This window comes from Ictalurus furcatus, chromosome 6, assembly GCF_023375685.1.
Source record: "Ictalurus furcatus strain D&B chromosome 6, Billie_1.0, whole genome shotgun sequence".
Taxonomy (NCBI): domain Eukaryota; kingdom Metazoa; phylum Chordata; class Actinopteri; order Siluriformes; family Ictaluridae; genus Ictalurus; species Ictalurus furcatus.
Genome location: NC_071260.1, coordinates 18819761 through 18837831, shown reverse-complemented (window position 1 = coordinate 18837831; position 18071 = coordinate 18819761). Strand labels below are relative to the sequence as shown.

Here is an 18071-nt window from a genome sequence, read left to right as displayed (position 1 = left end):
GGCCATCTGCCCTATATGATAGAGACCTATACAGTTTGTTCACCATGAACATGAACAATATAATGATGAACATTATAAACTCGTACCATGGTTATGTTTACAGCTAAGATTCCTTAATTCCTCTTCAGTAATCACTTACTTACTCACTTACTACTCCGGGTCATAGTGGATCCAGAGACTATCCTGGGAACACAGGAGATGAGGCAGGAAAAGACCTTGAATGGGGAGCTAGTCCGTCACAAGGCACCATGCACACACACTTTCACACCTATAGGCAATTTAGCATAGCCAATCCACCTACATTTTGGAAAGTGGGAGGAAACTGGAGAACCAGAGGAAACCCTCATGGACATGTGGAGTGCATGTGAAACAGACAGTAACTTGAGCTCAGGATTGAACCAGTGACACTGGCACTATTAGGCAGCAACCACCCTGCCACCCTTACAGATAGTTAGAAAGATGGTTATAAGAAATATCAATTAGCTACATTTAGGACGCATGACCTTTCTGGTATCCAGACTTATCTTCCTCCCTCTTTTAACGATTCTTAGTTATACCTTTCTTAGTAGTTTTACTGTAGATAGTGAATGATATAGTAAAGGGTTAACTGTTTTCCACCAGCTGTGTACAGGTGTGCTACACAGCTAAATATACATTAATTGAGATTTATTCTTCCCTTGCTTTCTTTGTAAAATGAAAGGAAACAACGCAGTTATGTATGCAGGGAAAATGCATATGCATCATAGGGTCAGTTCATTGCTTTGTTATAATGTAACATTACTGTTTTGCCAAAGTTATGACAAACCAGGCAGGTGTTGTATACAGTAAAGGTCTCTTGGTCTCTTGGAAGCTAATATATGTCCTTTTACAGTTATGCTATGACTGAGAAACCTCACTGATCCCTGCTAGACCCACTGAAATCAGATGATCATTAATTGCTATGGCATTTTAATAGCGTGTATTGCAGTTGACTGTTTCTGGTCTTTTAAAAATGTTAATTCAGCTATGGTACTGAAAGGTCTTTCTGCTGGCCTTATCTTTTTGAAAAACCCAGCTGTGTTTTCCATCGATCTGAAGGCTGTCCAATTATGTACACTTACAGCTCTGCGGATACTTGAATTTTTTTTAACAGCCTGCATTTTCATGAATATATTCCATTGGCCCTGCACGATCAACCAACTAAAGCACTTGTGTAAACATTAGCTGGAGAAAATGTACAGTGCTATGGGTGCATTGTGTTGCAGTACACCGATTTATTTATTTTTCAGTAGGTCTCCTGCGAATGCTAAAATACAATGGAACACTTTCTCTTCCTAGCTGCATGCAGATGAAAATGGAGGTCATATTGATCCCTAGCTTTCACTCAGAAATGTAGGAAACTGGGAAGCTGGTGGTATTTTCCATGGCATGTTTTTGCATTTCTGTTGGCCATCATACTAGTTGTCTTCTTTGATTAGTGGAACCTGGCATCATTAGAGTTGCTGCATGAGTTAGTCAGGCTTGTGTGTCTGCTTTTCCTTTCAGCAGCAAAGATCATTAAAGATGGGGCCAGATTCATCCAGCGTGGTAGATTAAAATGCCTTTGGTCACAGCTGCTGTTTGTCCTGAGGGGTCACTGTGTCTTATTGCATTTCGGCACAGAGGATATGAAAGCACCCTTTGATGTGCAGGATATTTTTTGTGATGCCCATTGCACAACCATAAGCTCCATTTTCTGGAAGCTGAGAAGCCTTCCACCAATTGTTGGCATCAAATCAGGCTAATTTAATTTATAAAATATCAGTGGAAAGGCAGTTAGGAAATGCACTATGCTGCTTCTCAGTTGCTGGAATAAAGGCGGCTGGTTTAGTAGAAGATGAAGAAAGATAAAGCTAAACCATGAGGGGGGTGGGGGTGAGAGGAGACAGTGTGGGTCACAGAAGACTGCACCAATTAAACTGCAATGTTCCTCACAAACGTATAAGCACAAAGCAATACAGAATAACTATTTACTGTATGTTGAATTTTGAAACAGTACAGTATTTTTTCATCCTTGAAATAGTTAAAATTTAGAAAGGCATTGCATTGGGCATATTTTCTTTCAGCTCATTTTTTATTATAATTACTCATTTTAAGTACTGAAGTCAATTAGCCATGGTTGGAACTTAATGTGCTATTTAAATTCCCTTTCCCTTGATAATAGTGTATATATATATATATATATATATATATATATATATATATATATATATATATATATATATATATGTCAACTATAGCTGTCTGTTAAAATGGTGGTTTTATAATCTTTGATCAATCAGTTAACAAATCTCAGAATTTTCATTCAAGAAACAGTGTCACATTACCTCAGTTATGTTTTCATTTGTCTTGTGGGGTGTTGACTGACGTTCAGAGAATTATAGGGATAAACAGGGGTGTTGCAGATAATGAGCAGATCCTCTGTCTTACTATTACCAGACAACATAGTCTGGTGATGAATTTTCACACCACACACAGAATCATGTTGCTTTTTCACAAGTACAGCAGAGCACCATAATGGTGTGGTTCAAGTTAGTTTGTGGCGTTTGTTTCATTTTTACACATTTTACTCTCCAAATGTGAGAAGACCTAACAGGCATTTATAAACTCAGTAGTGAATTCATGTATAGTTCTGTAGAAACAAAACATGTTTTTACTGTTATCACATCCTGAAACAGAGTGTTATTTACAGCTTTTTTTTTACAGTGCAGATTTTCTTTGCATTGTTATTATAGAATAGAATAGAATTCATTACTGGACATATCCTATGGATAAATTAAATGAAAATAATTCGATTTAATCCTATTATGGCAAAACTACAAAGCAAGACATCGGGCTTAACTATAATTGGTGGTGCCTGCAATACTGTATGAATGACACATAGAATCAAACCAAAACTGGTCTGGATTATTGGGCAGTTGAAGAAGTCGGAACACAACAAACAGCTGATAAATAAATGAAACTGCATTGTTGTTATCTTTGAGTTTTTTCGACTATTCAAAATGATTTCTTGATTATCTGTGTATCTTGTTTTATATTCTGTCCTTGCACTGTGAAGGTAAACACAAATCAGGGGCAGTGTGCAGGTGCAATGGCGCAGTGAAGTATATGGGGAGTGGGATTACTGTACCAGAGCCCCTGCTGTTCCCTTGACAAGCACTGTGTGTTGTAATTAGAGGTCACTTTGAGGAGAGCTATAACTGAGCTTGGTAGAAGGTCACAGGTCTCCTTTCTGCCAGAGCTTCCCACAAACCAACATGTCCAAAGGCTTGTGGCAGAACGACAGAGAGAAATAGACTCTTACAGAAAAGAGAGAGGTTTTTTTTTCTTCTGGAAAGAAGACAGATTATATTTGTTCTTTTCCTTCTCAGAGGGAACAAAGGGAAGAAAAGGCGAGTTGTAGTCTGCTATTCCATTTGCTTGGCAGAGAGAAAAAGTTCCTGCATAAGTGAGATGTTCCTATGTGCACAAGAAAGACATAATACTTAGTCCTTTGGATGCTAATGGGTTTTGTTTTGCTCATTTATCCTCTAAAATTACTGTAAGGACTTAATCAATCCACATAGCTAAGTGAAGGTTGTGGTAAAGGTCTGACATACTGCATTGTTCTCAACCTTTTCAAGAGCAGCCCTGATCTCTTCTCTCGTCAGCTCCAATGAGGAAAAAAAAAACTTGATAAAGATGGGGGATGGAATTTGCTGGAGAAGAGCAGGCTAAATGGTCAGCACTGGACCACTGACTCTCAGTCTGCTTAATACCCCTCAGGTTTCTCCCCTCTGCAGCTGGAGTTGATGAGGAGCCTGATTAAGCCACAGCTCAAATAGTCTCCTGTGGTTGAAGAGATTTCTCTAGCATAGTCTGTAATCAGGGAAATATCCTGGTTTGCCTTTGCCTTTCATTTGGCTCAAATAGCAGATCGATTTGACAATATTCCACCTTGTGTCCGGTTCAAGCTATGGCTCGACTTCAACTATCAAATATTGTTTCATACATTCAGCTTTGTTTTCTGTTATTTGAGCATTATGTCAGCAGTGATTGTGCTTGAGAAGGAAACATATCACTGACAGAATTTCATCTCTGGACTGCTTCTTTTCACCTAGATTACTCTGGGAATTGAAATGACCTGAAGGTGCTGGAGTAATAACTAAGAGTGAAAAAAACATGAATCAGCTGTAGATTGTGGCACTTGCTCTGTTGTACTGGGGGTGGAGGCAGGTGGCAAGGCCTCAGATAATGGCATTTTTATGCACAGTGAATTGTATTGTAAAACTATAACCCAGTACTGCATCACCTCACTGATGCACTGACATTAACACACTGACATTATGGTAGAAATCTGTGCCCTTCAACTCATACATTAGATTAAAAAAAGTCAAGAGAGCAAATATGACAAATTATGACAGTATTCTTAAAAAAGAGCTTCAAAATGAAAGGATAGATCTGTTCTTTTTGAATTTATTTTTCATTCCTGTGCTATCTATAGTCATTTTGTATGCATAAGAACAATGTCATGTCTCAGTTCATTAACTGGAAATAAGACAATTCACTAATGAAATATGATGTGTGAGACAAGCTCAGTCTGAGTACACCGTTAAGAGGAATAGATCAGTATGCTCAGCCAGATCTACACATGTACCTGTCACATCTGCAACATTCTCAACTGGGAATTATCAGGTTGCTTAGTAACTAAACTTCCATAAATTCCTTTAACATAATTGGGGTGCAATTTTGACAGCTTTTGAGTATGTGCCTGCGTTGTGTCTAAAAAGTGAAGCACCAGTATGGCAACACAAGCTGATAGGTTAAATAATGAAACTGGTGATGGTGCCTGTTCATGCTCAATCTACCTCAAACAATTTTGCAGACACACTATGTTTTCCCCTGAGTACCAACAAGCAGCAGCACCTGAAGAATACAGTGTTTTGTTCCTCGATGTAATGGAGTTCTCTTTCTGATGGGAAAAAAAGTCCAGCAGTGAAGCTTAAGGTGCAAAGCTTACTGGCTCTGTAATTTAACTTCCATTTGGAAAAATTACTCAGTACTGAGGCATGGAACAAAATTTTATTTATTGGCCAGTTTCACTGTTTCATTGTATTTCAGCAAAAATAATTGCTTCTGGATATGGAATATGAACGAAAGGCTTCTGTCAGTAAATGAAAACACATTTGCTTGTATGATTATGTTTGGTCATGCCAGATTCAGTAGTGTATAATGCTGAAACAGAAACTTGTGATTTCTCTGAATTAACTCTAGAAGGCCTCTAGTATCTAGATTTAGTATATATATACATATATATATACACATACATACATACATATATATGTACATAGAAGACATAGACATAGAAGGCATCCAGTGTTCAGATTGAGATTTCTTGTGTTGCCGTGGTGTTTTTCCATTAATGTTTTAGCAGCTGGGCTCAGAAATAAGTGTAACATTATCCTTCCTTCTTCGCTATAGTTCTTAGGCAGTGTGGGAAATCGGCAGTATGAGAGCTACAAAGTAACACACATTCTTTCTGTGCCTTCTCTGTGGCACACACACACACACATTTTACATTTTACATTTAGCCTAATAACAGTGTGCTGTATAATATCAGGGCAAAAATTGTTTCCATTCATTCTGAAGGTAATGCATCCATAATAGCACCGTGATATCAAACGGGAATAATGGTTTAACTTTTAATGACTTTTTGAAGAAGGAGGATTTTTAGTAACACTTTGTCACACACGGTAAAATCTGTAATCCTCTTTATTAGAAGGAGACTCCATGTATACTCAACAAAAAAAGAAACGTCCTCTCACATTCAACTGATTTTATTTCCAGCAAATTTCTTAACATGTGTAAATATACATTCAACAACTGAGACATAAACTGAACAAGTTTCACAGACATTTGATGAACAGATATGGAATAATGAGTCCCTGAATAAAGGGGGGCAAGTATTAAAAGTAACAGTCAGTATGTGGTGTTACTGGCCAGCGGCTGCTTTAAGTACTACAGCGCATCTGATCCTCATGGACTGTACCAGATTGGTCAGTTCTTGCTGTGAGATGTTACTCCACTCTTCCACCAAGGCATTTACAAGTTTTCCATCATGTCTGAGGGCACACATGGTTACATGTAATTTTCCACTGCAAGGACGATCAGCTGTCCTTCCTGTCTCCCTGTAGCACTGTCTTAGGCGTCTTACATTACAGACATTGCAGCTTATTGCTCTGGACACATCTGCAGTCCTCATGCCTCCCTGCAGCAGGCCTATGGCATGTTCACGCAGGTGAGCAGGAACCCTAGACATCTTTCTTCTGGTGTTTTTCAGAGTCAGTAGAAAGGTCTCTTTAGTGTCCTAAGTTATTCTAACTGTGACCTTAATTGCCTAGTGCCTGTAAACTGTTCGTGTCTTAAGGACTGTTCCACAGGTGCATGTGCAATAATTGTTTATGGTTCATTGAACAATCATGAAAAACATTGTTTAAACCCTTTTTAATAAAGATCTGTAAAGCTTATTTGGATTTTACAAAGTTATCTTTAAAATACAGTCTCCTGAAAAGGGATGTTTCTTTTTTTGCTGAGTATATATTCCTTTGGAAATTCTGCTTCTATATACAAATGTCACTGACATATAAATGATGAGGAAACACAAGAGGAATTCATTAGTTTTAAACTTTCCTTAGACCTGCTGTATCTGAGAAGAACGCTGTTATAAAGTGTTACATACAAATATATGTATTTGTAACTTTACTTTAGATAGCTTTTTTTTCCTATTGCCTATTTAGAAACTATATACCAAATTACAATAACACTATTTAGTGTCATTTTTGCCATACAATTTACGATTAGAGAAGTTATAGATTTCTTGCTTCTTGGGTCAAGGTGTATTAGGCTGTATTGTTAATACAAGCTGAGCTTTCCTTCAGTTTTCTCTCCAATACCACCTTCAGTTCAGTTTGATGAGTATGGCATAAGAACACATTAGTAGTAGGGCTTTAGGAAAACCGAGATTATAGGGACGTTATAGTGGGTAAGGTACATTTTAACTGGGATTTGAAAGCTTCAGTGGAAGGAAGAGCTAACAGATGAGTGGCAAAACCATTTATGACAAGTAAACCACAAACATCAGATCAGGAATCATAACTACTGGACCTCTCTTTATATCATTTGTCAGTGACATTTCTAAATTGGCTGTTTCTTGAGATTTTTTAATAGTCATAAATGATTTGAAATGTATCTCTTTGGATTCAAAAGCTGAGCTTGTAGACCTCTAGTCTGGATTCTTATTACTGATCATAATCTGTGCTGTCAACATTTAAAGGCCAAAAAGCTGAGATCTCTGAATTATTTGACATGGTCCAATTCTGCTGTATGAATAATAACAGTGGTTTAAAGAGGAAGTTTAGTGCACAAGAAGATAAAATCAGTCAAACAATACACGTTTGCTGTGCTAGAAGACATAAATGCACATCTGCGCTTTTGATATAGGCTATGCTCTATTTACTCATGGTGTAACACGGAACACAAAATCAATTGGGCCTCTTGAGTGATATGTTGAAATGAGAAGTAGATACATATACTGCTCAGATCACATTTCCTGCACTGGTTCAAGATATGATGTACAATGAACAGACTGTATGAATACATTTGAATGATAACTTATACAGCTCTCACAGATTGTAATACACAGTATTTAGTATTTAGTAATAGTCAAGGATTTCTACAGTCACCCTGAAAGCTCCATCTGTGTTCTGTTTTGAAGTTAATGGTGGATGGAAATGATTGACTGCTTGGGTAATGTGGCAAATTTCTGAATGCTTACCATGTATTTGGATGTTTGTCTTTTTGGAAGTTGTGACGAGTACCACCACACTCAGCAGGCTACCAGCCTACCAGCCTACCAGCCGTGCAAAATTACTCAGGTAATGACCAATGGAAGATGTAGCAGTCTCCATTAAGGTTAAAACAGAGAAGAGACGAGGAAGAAAAGAGTATTCAAGGTTATGTGCTTATATGTGGACTGAATAATGTTATCATAGCAACAGTTCCCAGAGTCCCCAGATCTTTTTAAATAATCCCATTCACACTGTGTTTTGCTGTGTGGTTGAGATATGCAACTGGATATGGATAGTGTGTGTACTTATGACTACAAGGATCTTCGTATGGAGTTAAGTACAGCATACTGTCATAGATAGTGATTACCATATAATACTTACCTAATTTTACTGTACAACATAATCATTATTAAAATTCAGTTAATCGAGTTAATATTCCAGTTTGAAAGTTTACACTAAATGTAACTGTATATGGATACATTATTTGGATTGAAAAGGTAATGTGTTCTAAATAAAAACAAATATAGATTTCAAGGCCTTGATGCCACCCTACCTCAACACCCTCCTTGAGGTTTACATTCCCTCACGCAATCTGCGATCGGTTAACGACTGATACTTAGTAGTGCCTACTCAGCGTGGCTCAAGGTCCCTTTCCAGAACCTTCAAACTAACCGTCCCTCAGTGGTGGAATGAACTTCCAACCTCAATCCGGACCACAGAATCTGTCACTATCTTCAAAAAACAGCTAAAGACCCACCTCTTCCGTGAGCACTTAACTAACCTAACTAAAATGCCAACCCCCACCAAAAAAAAAACCTTACTCTGGCTCTTATACCTCTACTCTGCACACTTTGCTTCTCTAGAACTCAGTTACAAATCTTGTATTGTAGCACTACTTGTATTGTTCTCCGCTTGACATATCGCTTTGCTTGTACTTCCTCATTTGTAAGTCACTATGGATAAAAGCGTCTGCTAAATTAATAAATGTAAATGTAAAATAGATATGAATAGGTGCACGATTTGGTCAGGTGTCCACATACTTATGGCCATATAGTGTACCTTATGTTGTGCAGTTGATTACAGAGTAGAGTACAGTTATTTATCCTACACAGTGTTTAAAAACACAGATTCACTCTTATCACACACACACACACACACACACACACACTGCCAAGTTATTATCATGTTAGCATCACTACTATACTGATACTTATCCACCACCCAAATAATATCTGGTTAGTAGTGGTTTTATGGTGGTCCTTTTTTATGGACAACTGACCAACTGGACAAATTTAGTAGTTAGTAATTTTATATCTACAAAATTAACCTATATGGTAGGTATATCTTCTAAAATAGCCAATGGGTATATGCCTAAAGGTAGGGGTACAAATCAAATTAAATCGCCAGTTCTGTGTATATGTATAATTAAGAATAATTGATGTAAGGGTCTGGTGAAAAATCGATAATGTCAGCGGGAGCAATGCCGATGTGTGAAGTTGATTAGTATGAGAGCAGTGAGATGCATATCCCTGCCTGACTGAGGGTGATTGATCATGACTAAAGCACTAACACCACTTCTCGCCTACCAACAAAGCTCTAGTCAGCCCAGCTAGAGAAAATACTCATTAAGAGGGGCTGCTTTGCTCACGGACATTATGATGAATAGAGGAGAGTAGAGGAACAGACCCTGGCTGGACTCCAATCTGGTGGCTGTTTATCTCTGAACATTTCTCTGTGTCCAGAGCCCATCACTGCAATACACCTCTGCTGTTTCACGAGTCTGTTAACATGTTGCCTCAGACCAGCTTCATTAGCTCCCTGTGCCTCATTGGATGAAAAACATGCATGCTTGCACTCTTTTATAGAAGAATCTATCAGGTCTATCCTAGGAATGTTGCCATTCTTTTATAAGGTTATTTGTATATATAATCCATTTAAAGGGAATGCTGCTTGTGGTTGTTTTTATGGATGATTAGATTTTATGAGTGTTTGTGAAATGATCTCTGAATAACTATTCCAATATGTAATGTGTTCCAATAGTCTAATGTCCGAAAGATGTCTCACCTATTGCCTCTCAATAATGAGGAATTCTCTTCTAGTTCGAAGGAGTACCTGCTGTTCCCCTCCATGTGCGCAGACACACTACACAGCTCTCACTGATCTAACAGTGGGTTGCCTGACCACAACTGCGCTCTACCATATGTGTATTTCTGGCACTAATAGCCCCACAATCAGCCAGCATTTGATTTTGATTTCATCACAGTATTTTGTGACGTTTCTCACAAAATATTAAGACATGCTTTTTTTAAATACCCACAGTTCACATTCTTTCTAGCCTTCATTAATTGTAGCACATATGGTGTGAAGCCTATTCTATTTTACAACCCTTTTTCACATGTGATTGATTATTGCCTCACTACAAAAATGCATATAGGTCATGTATAGGTAAACGTGATTACATTAGATGTAGTTTTAGCATTTTGTCTTATACAATCACTGAATGCTGTCACTGTTCACGTCTTTCTGTTAAAGCCCTCAGTCTATTTCAGTGGTTAACTCTTCCACATCATGACTCATGTGTCCTCGTAAATCTGGAGTTCTGGGAAGGTTTAAGTCCAACCTGGCTCATACTTTGCTGCTACACCCAAAACAGCACGCTGCTTGGCTGAACATAGCACCTTCTGCTGGGACATTGGGACATGGGCCTTGCGCACGCGTGTGTGTGTGAGTGTGTGTGTGTGTGTATGTATGTGTTTAAACTACAGTTGTAAAAAATAGTCTGAGAGTTATTTCTTTATTCTGAATACATGCTTTAAGAAGGAAAACTGTTCAAGGCTAATAACCAAGAATTATAAACGGGCGTTCAGAAAGGACGTGTTAACCAGTAGCATACAGAAGCGACCTTGCAGATTTGTAAACTTACTTTTCACATGCATCAATGGGCAGGAGCTGTGAGCATACTATAAGAAATGGCCAACCTTCATATTGTGACAGTGACTTTTTTTTTTATTCAGTTGTATTGTGCTTTTAACAATCGACATCATCACAAAGAAACTTTATAAAAATCCAAATTTAGACAGGAAAAACTCTGGTATGACACGAGAAAGAAACATTCAGAGGAGTCTTGTCATTCAGACATCTAAAATAAAATATCCCTTAAATACAAAAAACTATCACTTAACCCAAACACCCAAGACCCCATTAGTTTCAATGCAGTTACAGAATAGCTCATTGTATTTGCTGACTAATATGCTTTAAGATAGGACATACATTATATGACCAAAAGTTTGTGGACACCTAACCATAGTGCTCATATGTACTTTTTGTACCCATCCCATTCCAGATTTAGTCCCTTATGCTGTTATAATAACCTCCACTCTTCCTAGGAAGGCTGGTACATGGCTGTGGGGATTTGCCCATTTATCCACATGTTAGTGAGGTTGGGCACTGATGTCAGGTGAGGTGGTCTGGGGGTGCAGTCAGCATTCCAGTTCATCCCAAAGGTGTTCAGAGGTGTTGAGGTCAGGGCTTTGTGCAGGCCACTCAAGTTTTTCCACTCCAATCTTGGCAAACCATGTCTTCATGGAGCTCGCTTTGTGCACAGGAACATGCTGGAACATGTTTGGGCTCCTTACTTCTAGTGAAGGTTGAATTGTAATGCTACAGCATACTGTACAAAGACATTGTACAGTATATACTTGTGTGCTTCCAAGTTTATGGCAACAGTATGGGAAAGAACCACATATGGGTGTGATGGTCAGATGTCCACAAACCTTTGGCCGTTTAGTGTAATAAGAGAATAAATATATGCCTAAAAAATGGACCCATCAAGAGTGAGTGTTAGAAATAACACTGGGGTCCATTTTCACAGGTGGAGAGTGAGAATTGCAGAGTGCAGCTTTAATGTCACATGTATGTGCTCTGTGTACACATGCTGATCCAAACAGCAAAGTGCATACTCAGATCTCAGGCCAGATGGGAGCAAACTGTAGCCACCTGTCGCTCCTTTATCGAGCCCTGTTTCCAAGCTCCAGGAACTCTTCCCTTAAATGGATCAATATTACTCAGCATGACTGGAGAACTATTGATCCACTTGGCTTGAAACATTTTCTTCTGTTGTCATTAGTTAAGATTGAAATAAAGATTTTTTTTTTCAGGCTTTCTGATATAGTTCACGAACTTCCATAACACGTGATAAGCATTTATTTCACTATGAAAATGTTCATGCTAAATTTTGTAACAGATGATTTTCTTTAATTTTCTCTTAATAAATCTATGGACATGATATAAAGGGGGATGATCTATTAACAGGACAATCTGGGTTAGATTACTGTTTATGATGCATTTTTATTCATCATACAAATAACATCTCATTCCTACTGAATACTTCATCACAGGTCCTTGTAAATTGTATTTACTTAAGTGATATTCAGACGTATTTGACTTGGGTAAACCATTTTTAGGAGTACTGACAAGCAGTATTTTCTTCTTTAAAGAATCAAACAAATCCATGGAAGTGTCTTAATATTTGCGTGTCCTTAAGAACAAATGTTTTATTTGCATAAATATGATGTTTGTTTCTGCAGAGGCATGAAATGATAGTGATACTGAGCTAAGCACTGCAGGCTGAGTGAGAGAGACAGAGCATCAGGTATATAACACCAGCGGCAGCTAACGGCTGCTGAAGAGAAGAAGTAATAAAACTAGATTAGCGGTGGGTTATTTGGCTGTCACACTAATCTGCATTTTTCGTCAACCCATTACAGTCAAGCATCTCATAGAAGTGTACACAAACGCAAACACATTCACAATCACATGGTACAAGGTAGAAATTAAGATAATAACAGGCTTGGAATTTACATCTTGATATATTTATGGCCTCTAGTAGCATGAAGGTGATGAATTGGCCTTTTCCTCCATTAAGCCAGGGTAAACCTGCTGAGATTTATGGGGGCTATTAAAGCCAGAGATGGTCATTCAAAGGCCACTCATCTTGTTGATATATATAGGAGGAGAGAGAGAGATAGGGGCACCGAAAGTAAAAAAACACAGAAGCATGCATGGCTGACAATGGTAAGCATTGCCATAGTGCCATAGTCAGTGATGGTGACGTTGTTACATAGCCAGGTGAAGAGCTGACTTGTTTTTCAAGGCTGGTGCTGCAGGCTGTTCTTTTCAGCTTTGAGCAAGTGGCACAACAGCAGTGATGAGAGGCAGCAGGGCTGAGGGTACAGACTGGACAAATGAGCTTGCTCATCTATTCCAAGGCCCTGCATCTGATTTATAGACCTGGGTCTGTTCATTAATCCAAATTCCATAATTCAGTTCTCCCAGCAGCCCACAGACCATCAAGCAGAGCTCTGACGGTCCTGCAAATACTGTGAGCACATCTTCTTTTTCTTCTTTTATTGCATGCATGTCTGTGTGCATGTGTGTAACTGCATGTGTGTAGTGCATTTTCTATTCAGCCTTCAGAGATTCATTTGACTTTATGATGGAGGAATGTGCAGTGCATGATCTCATGTCTAGACCAGCTGTCAGGCGCGCACACACAGACACACACACACACACACACACAGGGGCGTAGTTTGTGGGGGAGGTAACCCCCCACCCATTCAAATCTAGCAATTAGAACCCCCCCACCACCACCACCAATATTTATATCATGATCACTTGAAATTGATTTGATTTGACTGTTCAGAATTGAATGTGAGTTTATCATAATAAATCATACAAAAATACTTAAGTCTCCCTCCACTGCACAAATTGGTAACGCCTAAATGTCCACTTTGACCAGCACCAGCATGACTGCTGTTTGACGGGGAAACACAGCACAGGAAGCAGCTCTGATAACGAAGAGAAATGTTTATCATTGCTGGTCAAAGAGGAACAGCAAAAGGAATAAAATATGTACTGAGAAACCAGAGAGGTTATGATATGAAGATGTAATCTTGCTAACGACACTCTAGCTAGCTAGCTTCATTACAGTTCAGCAATAACTATCAATATAACAAGTTAGCGAAACAGTTACTTTTTTAATAGTTCCTGTAGCTAATTATCAACAGTAAGATTGAAGTGTTATAGTAATATAGTAATATAGCAATATCACATGAGCAAGACTGTCATTTTTCTCAAACATAATGTTAAGTCACATGCAATGCACAATATTGTCTGTCTTTGCTATTTCACCAAAGGAAGTAGCTCCAAACAAAGCCAAGCCAAGGCAGAACCGTTGTGTTTCTCAGAGTGAAACTCTGGTGTGTGTTTGATTCCTAGATTAATCTGCATTTTTGAACGAATCAACTGAATGAATGCTTCAAGTGACTCAATCATTAACACAGCGACTCGCTGCCACCTACTGACGCTTTTAATTTCATATTTAACCTAAACTTTTCTTTCAAATTTAAAAAAAAAAAAAAAACCCAAAACAATTCACAGCTATGATGTTAGAAGATATTTGGTGCATTGACTTGAACTGTATAGTCACATTCACTGTTCTGTGAATGTGTGTAAATGTGTCCTAATCCCAAATTTACAGATGTTACAATCTGTGTTGTAAAAAGCACCATATAAAGTTAACTTGATAGTTGTGCAAGAGCTGACTACTGTATGTGTTTCCCTTTCAAAAGGATTACAGTGGCATGTAAAAGATAGATAGATAGATAGATTGATAGATTAGCAGAGAGAAATTATCCAATAACGCTGCACATATAACAAAGCTGATTTTTTAATAAATGTATTTATTATTTTTCTTATAAAAAAAATCAGGAAGCATACCGCCACTTCAACCTCCCAATGTTCAAACCAAATTTACACCCTTGTAAAACGATATTAAAAGTAACAGAGAGTATGTAGTGTTCTCCAGCTGCTTTAAGTACTACAGCGCATCTCATCCTCATGGACTGTACCAGATTGGTCAGTTCTTGCTGTGAGATGTTCCTCCACTCTTCCACCAAGGCATTTACAAGTTCTCCATCATATCTGAGGGGACACATGGTTACATGTAATTTTCCATTGCAAGGACGATCAGCTGTCCTTCCTGTCTCCCTGTAGCACTGTCTTAGGCGTCTTACATTACAGACATTGCAGTTTATTGCTCTGGACACATCTGCAGTCCTCATGCCTCCCTGCAGCAGGCCTATGGCATGTTCACGCAGGTGAGCAGGAACCCTAGACATCTTTCTTCTGGTGTTTTTCAGTCAGTAGAAAGGTCTCTTTAGTGTCCTAACTTATTGTAGCTGTGACCTTAATTGCCTAGCGCCTGTAAACTGTTCATGTCTTAAAGACTGTTCCACAGGTGCATGTGCATGCAATAATTGTTTATGGTTTATTGAACAAGCATGAAAAACATTGTTTAAACCCTTTCTAATAAAGATCTGTAAAGCTTATTTGGATTTTACAAAATTATCTTTAAAATACAGTCTCCTGAAAAGGGAGTTCCTTTTTTTGCTGAGTATTTATATACACACACACACACACACACACACACACACACACACACAAAGAGCGATCAGCTATAACATACCTCCAAAACTGCTGACAGGTAAACTGAAGTTCCTCTATCCTTCTTTCTTCTATGGCAAAGTTCCATTTCATTTTCACTCTGATTTTGATTTCTAGACAGGAACACCCTTTGCCTACATTTTGTCCATAAAAACAGCACATCAGATAGTTTCTCTAATTACAGTCTCAAAAGGAGATATGTTTTTCAATATGAATTCATTGCTTTGTGAAATCAGACATCTTTGGTAAGTAAGAGTTGGACTAGTCGATCTCTAAATAGATATTGTTGAAATAAAACCCCTTGACCAGTAAAGAATGTGAATATATATATATATATATATATATATATATATATATATATATATATATATATATATATATATATATACATTCTTTAGTCCCATTTCTAAAGAATATATATTCCATTTCCATACATATATATATATATATATATATATATATATATATATATATATATATATGCTATTCTTTGTGGTTAGGACTGCCTTAAAGTCAAAATAAATATATATTAATTTGATTGACTGAAATAAATGGGCCATATTGATGAGGTTTGCAGATGTATGACATTCTACATACGCTATGAGATCATTGCTCACTCTGTGTTTCTCCAAGCACAAGAGATGTCAGAAACCTTTTTCCCCCTTCAATTTACAGTCAAGAGCAACTGCTGCTGAAACTAGCTAGGCTCCTTCAAGACTTCAAGACTCTGTAACATGTATGCATGAAATTTATTTGATTGGGCTGTGATGGATTAGTGTGCAGTTTCGTAAAGTATTCTCCCTTGATGCACACAAACGCTGGGTCTGGCCAGTTTGGCAGTTTTCTTGTGTGTAGACACATCAGTTGAAACACATCTGTTTATAGAATTATACATATTTAAAATACGCTGGCTTAGTGGTTAGTATGCTTGCCTTGTACCTCCAGGGTTGGGGGTTCGAACCCCACCTCTGCCCTGTGTGCACAGAGCTTGCCTGTTCTCCCCATGCTTTGGGGCCTCCCCTGGGTACTCTGATCTCCTCCCCCACTCCAAAGACATGCGTTGTAGGCTGATTGGCATTTCCAAATTGTCTGTAGTGTGTGAATGAGCATGTGAATGGGTGTGACTGTACCCTGCAATGGGTTGGTACCCCATCCAGGGTGTCCCCTGCCTTGTGCCCTGAGCTCCCTGGGACAGGCTCCAGGCTCTGCCACGACCCTGTGCAGGATCAGCAGTATGGAGAATGAATGGATGTATTTAACAAAAATATCCAGTTTAATACATGTTTCCAATATTAGTTATGAATTAAAGTTTAAGATCCTACATTTGCTGAGAGTAATAGTGAATCAGTCATATAGAGTCAAAGACTCTAGGCCAAAAAATACTGGGTATCAATTTTCAGTGGTATCAAAGAGTTGATGAAAAATTGCATGCTGAGGAGATTAGAGTGCCTGTGAGTTTTGGAGAAAGCACGAAGAGGCACCTGAGAGATTGTTTAATGTATGTGAATTATGCAGGGCTGTAGGCATTGCACTTGACCCTCCTCTATGGTATTATACCCTGAATACAGTGAAAACAGAACAGGACTCCTACTGAAGCTTAAGCAGAGAACCGAACCTTTGACATGCTTACTACTCCTGAGGCCTGTGCAGCACCTCACAGAAACATTTCAGGTTAATACTTCATATCAACAGCGAAGGAAAGAAGCATGTCATGCTCAAGTCTGCTCTCTAATCCCTTAAATATGCTGGCCAGCCATCTGCATGTACAATGCATCCGGAAAGTATTCACAGCGCTTCACTTTTCTCACATTTTGTTATGCACAGCCTTATTCCAAAATGGATTAAATTAATTATTTTCCTCAAAATTCTACAAACAATACCCCATAATGACAACATGAAAGAAGTTTGTTTGAAATCTTTGCAAATTTATTAAAAATAAAAAACAAAAAAAAAGCACATTTACATAAGTATTCACAGCCTTTGCTCAATACTTTGTTGAAGCACCTTTGGCACCAATTATAGGCTCAAGTCTTTTTGAGAATGATGCTGCAAGCTTGGCACACCTATTTTTGGGCAGTTTCTCCCATTCTTCTTTGCAGGACCTCTCAAGCTCCATCAGGTTGAATGGGGAGTGTCGGTGCACAGCCATTTTCAGATCTCTCCAGAGATGTTCAATCGGGTTCAAGTCTGGGCTCTGGCTGGGCCACTCAGAGACATTCACAGAGTTGTCCTGTAGCCACTTTTGTTATCTTGGCTGTGTGCTTAGGGTCGTTGTCCTGTTGGAAGATGACCCTTAGCCCCAGTCTGAGGTCCAGAGCGCTCTGGAGCAGGTTTTCATCAAGGATGTCTCTGTACATTGCTGCATTCATCTTTTCCTTGATCCTGACTAGTCTTCCAGTTCCTGCCGCTGAAAAACATCCCCACAGCATGATGCTTCCACCACCATGCTTCACTGTAGGGATGGTATTGGCCAGGTGATGAGTGGTGCCTGGTTTCCTCCAGACATGATGCTTGCCATTCAGGCCAGAGAGTTCAATCTTTGTTCAATCTTTGGTCTGAGAGTCCTTCAGGTGCCTTTTGGCAAACTCCAAGCGGGCTGTCAGGTGCCTTTTACTGATTAGTGGCTTCCATCTGGCCACTCTACCATTCAGGCCTGATTGATAGAGTTCTGCAGAGATGATTGTTCTTCTGGAAGGTTCTCCTCTCTCCACAGAGACATGGTGG

The 18071-nt window shown here is 38.7% G+C and overlaps 1 protein-coding gene across 1 annotated transcript in view; it reads left to right on the top strand.

The window, feature by feature from the left end:
• The window catches only part of enox1 (ecto-NOX disulfide-thiol exchanger 1), a 60135-nt gene that overhangs the window by 1222 nt on the left and 40842 nt on the right, over positions 1-18071 (top strand). The gene's annotated exons all lie outside the window — the stretch shown is intronic.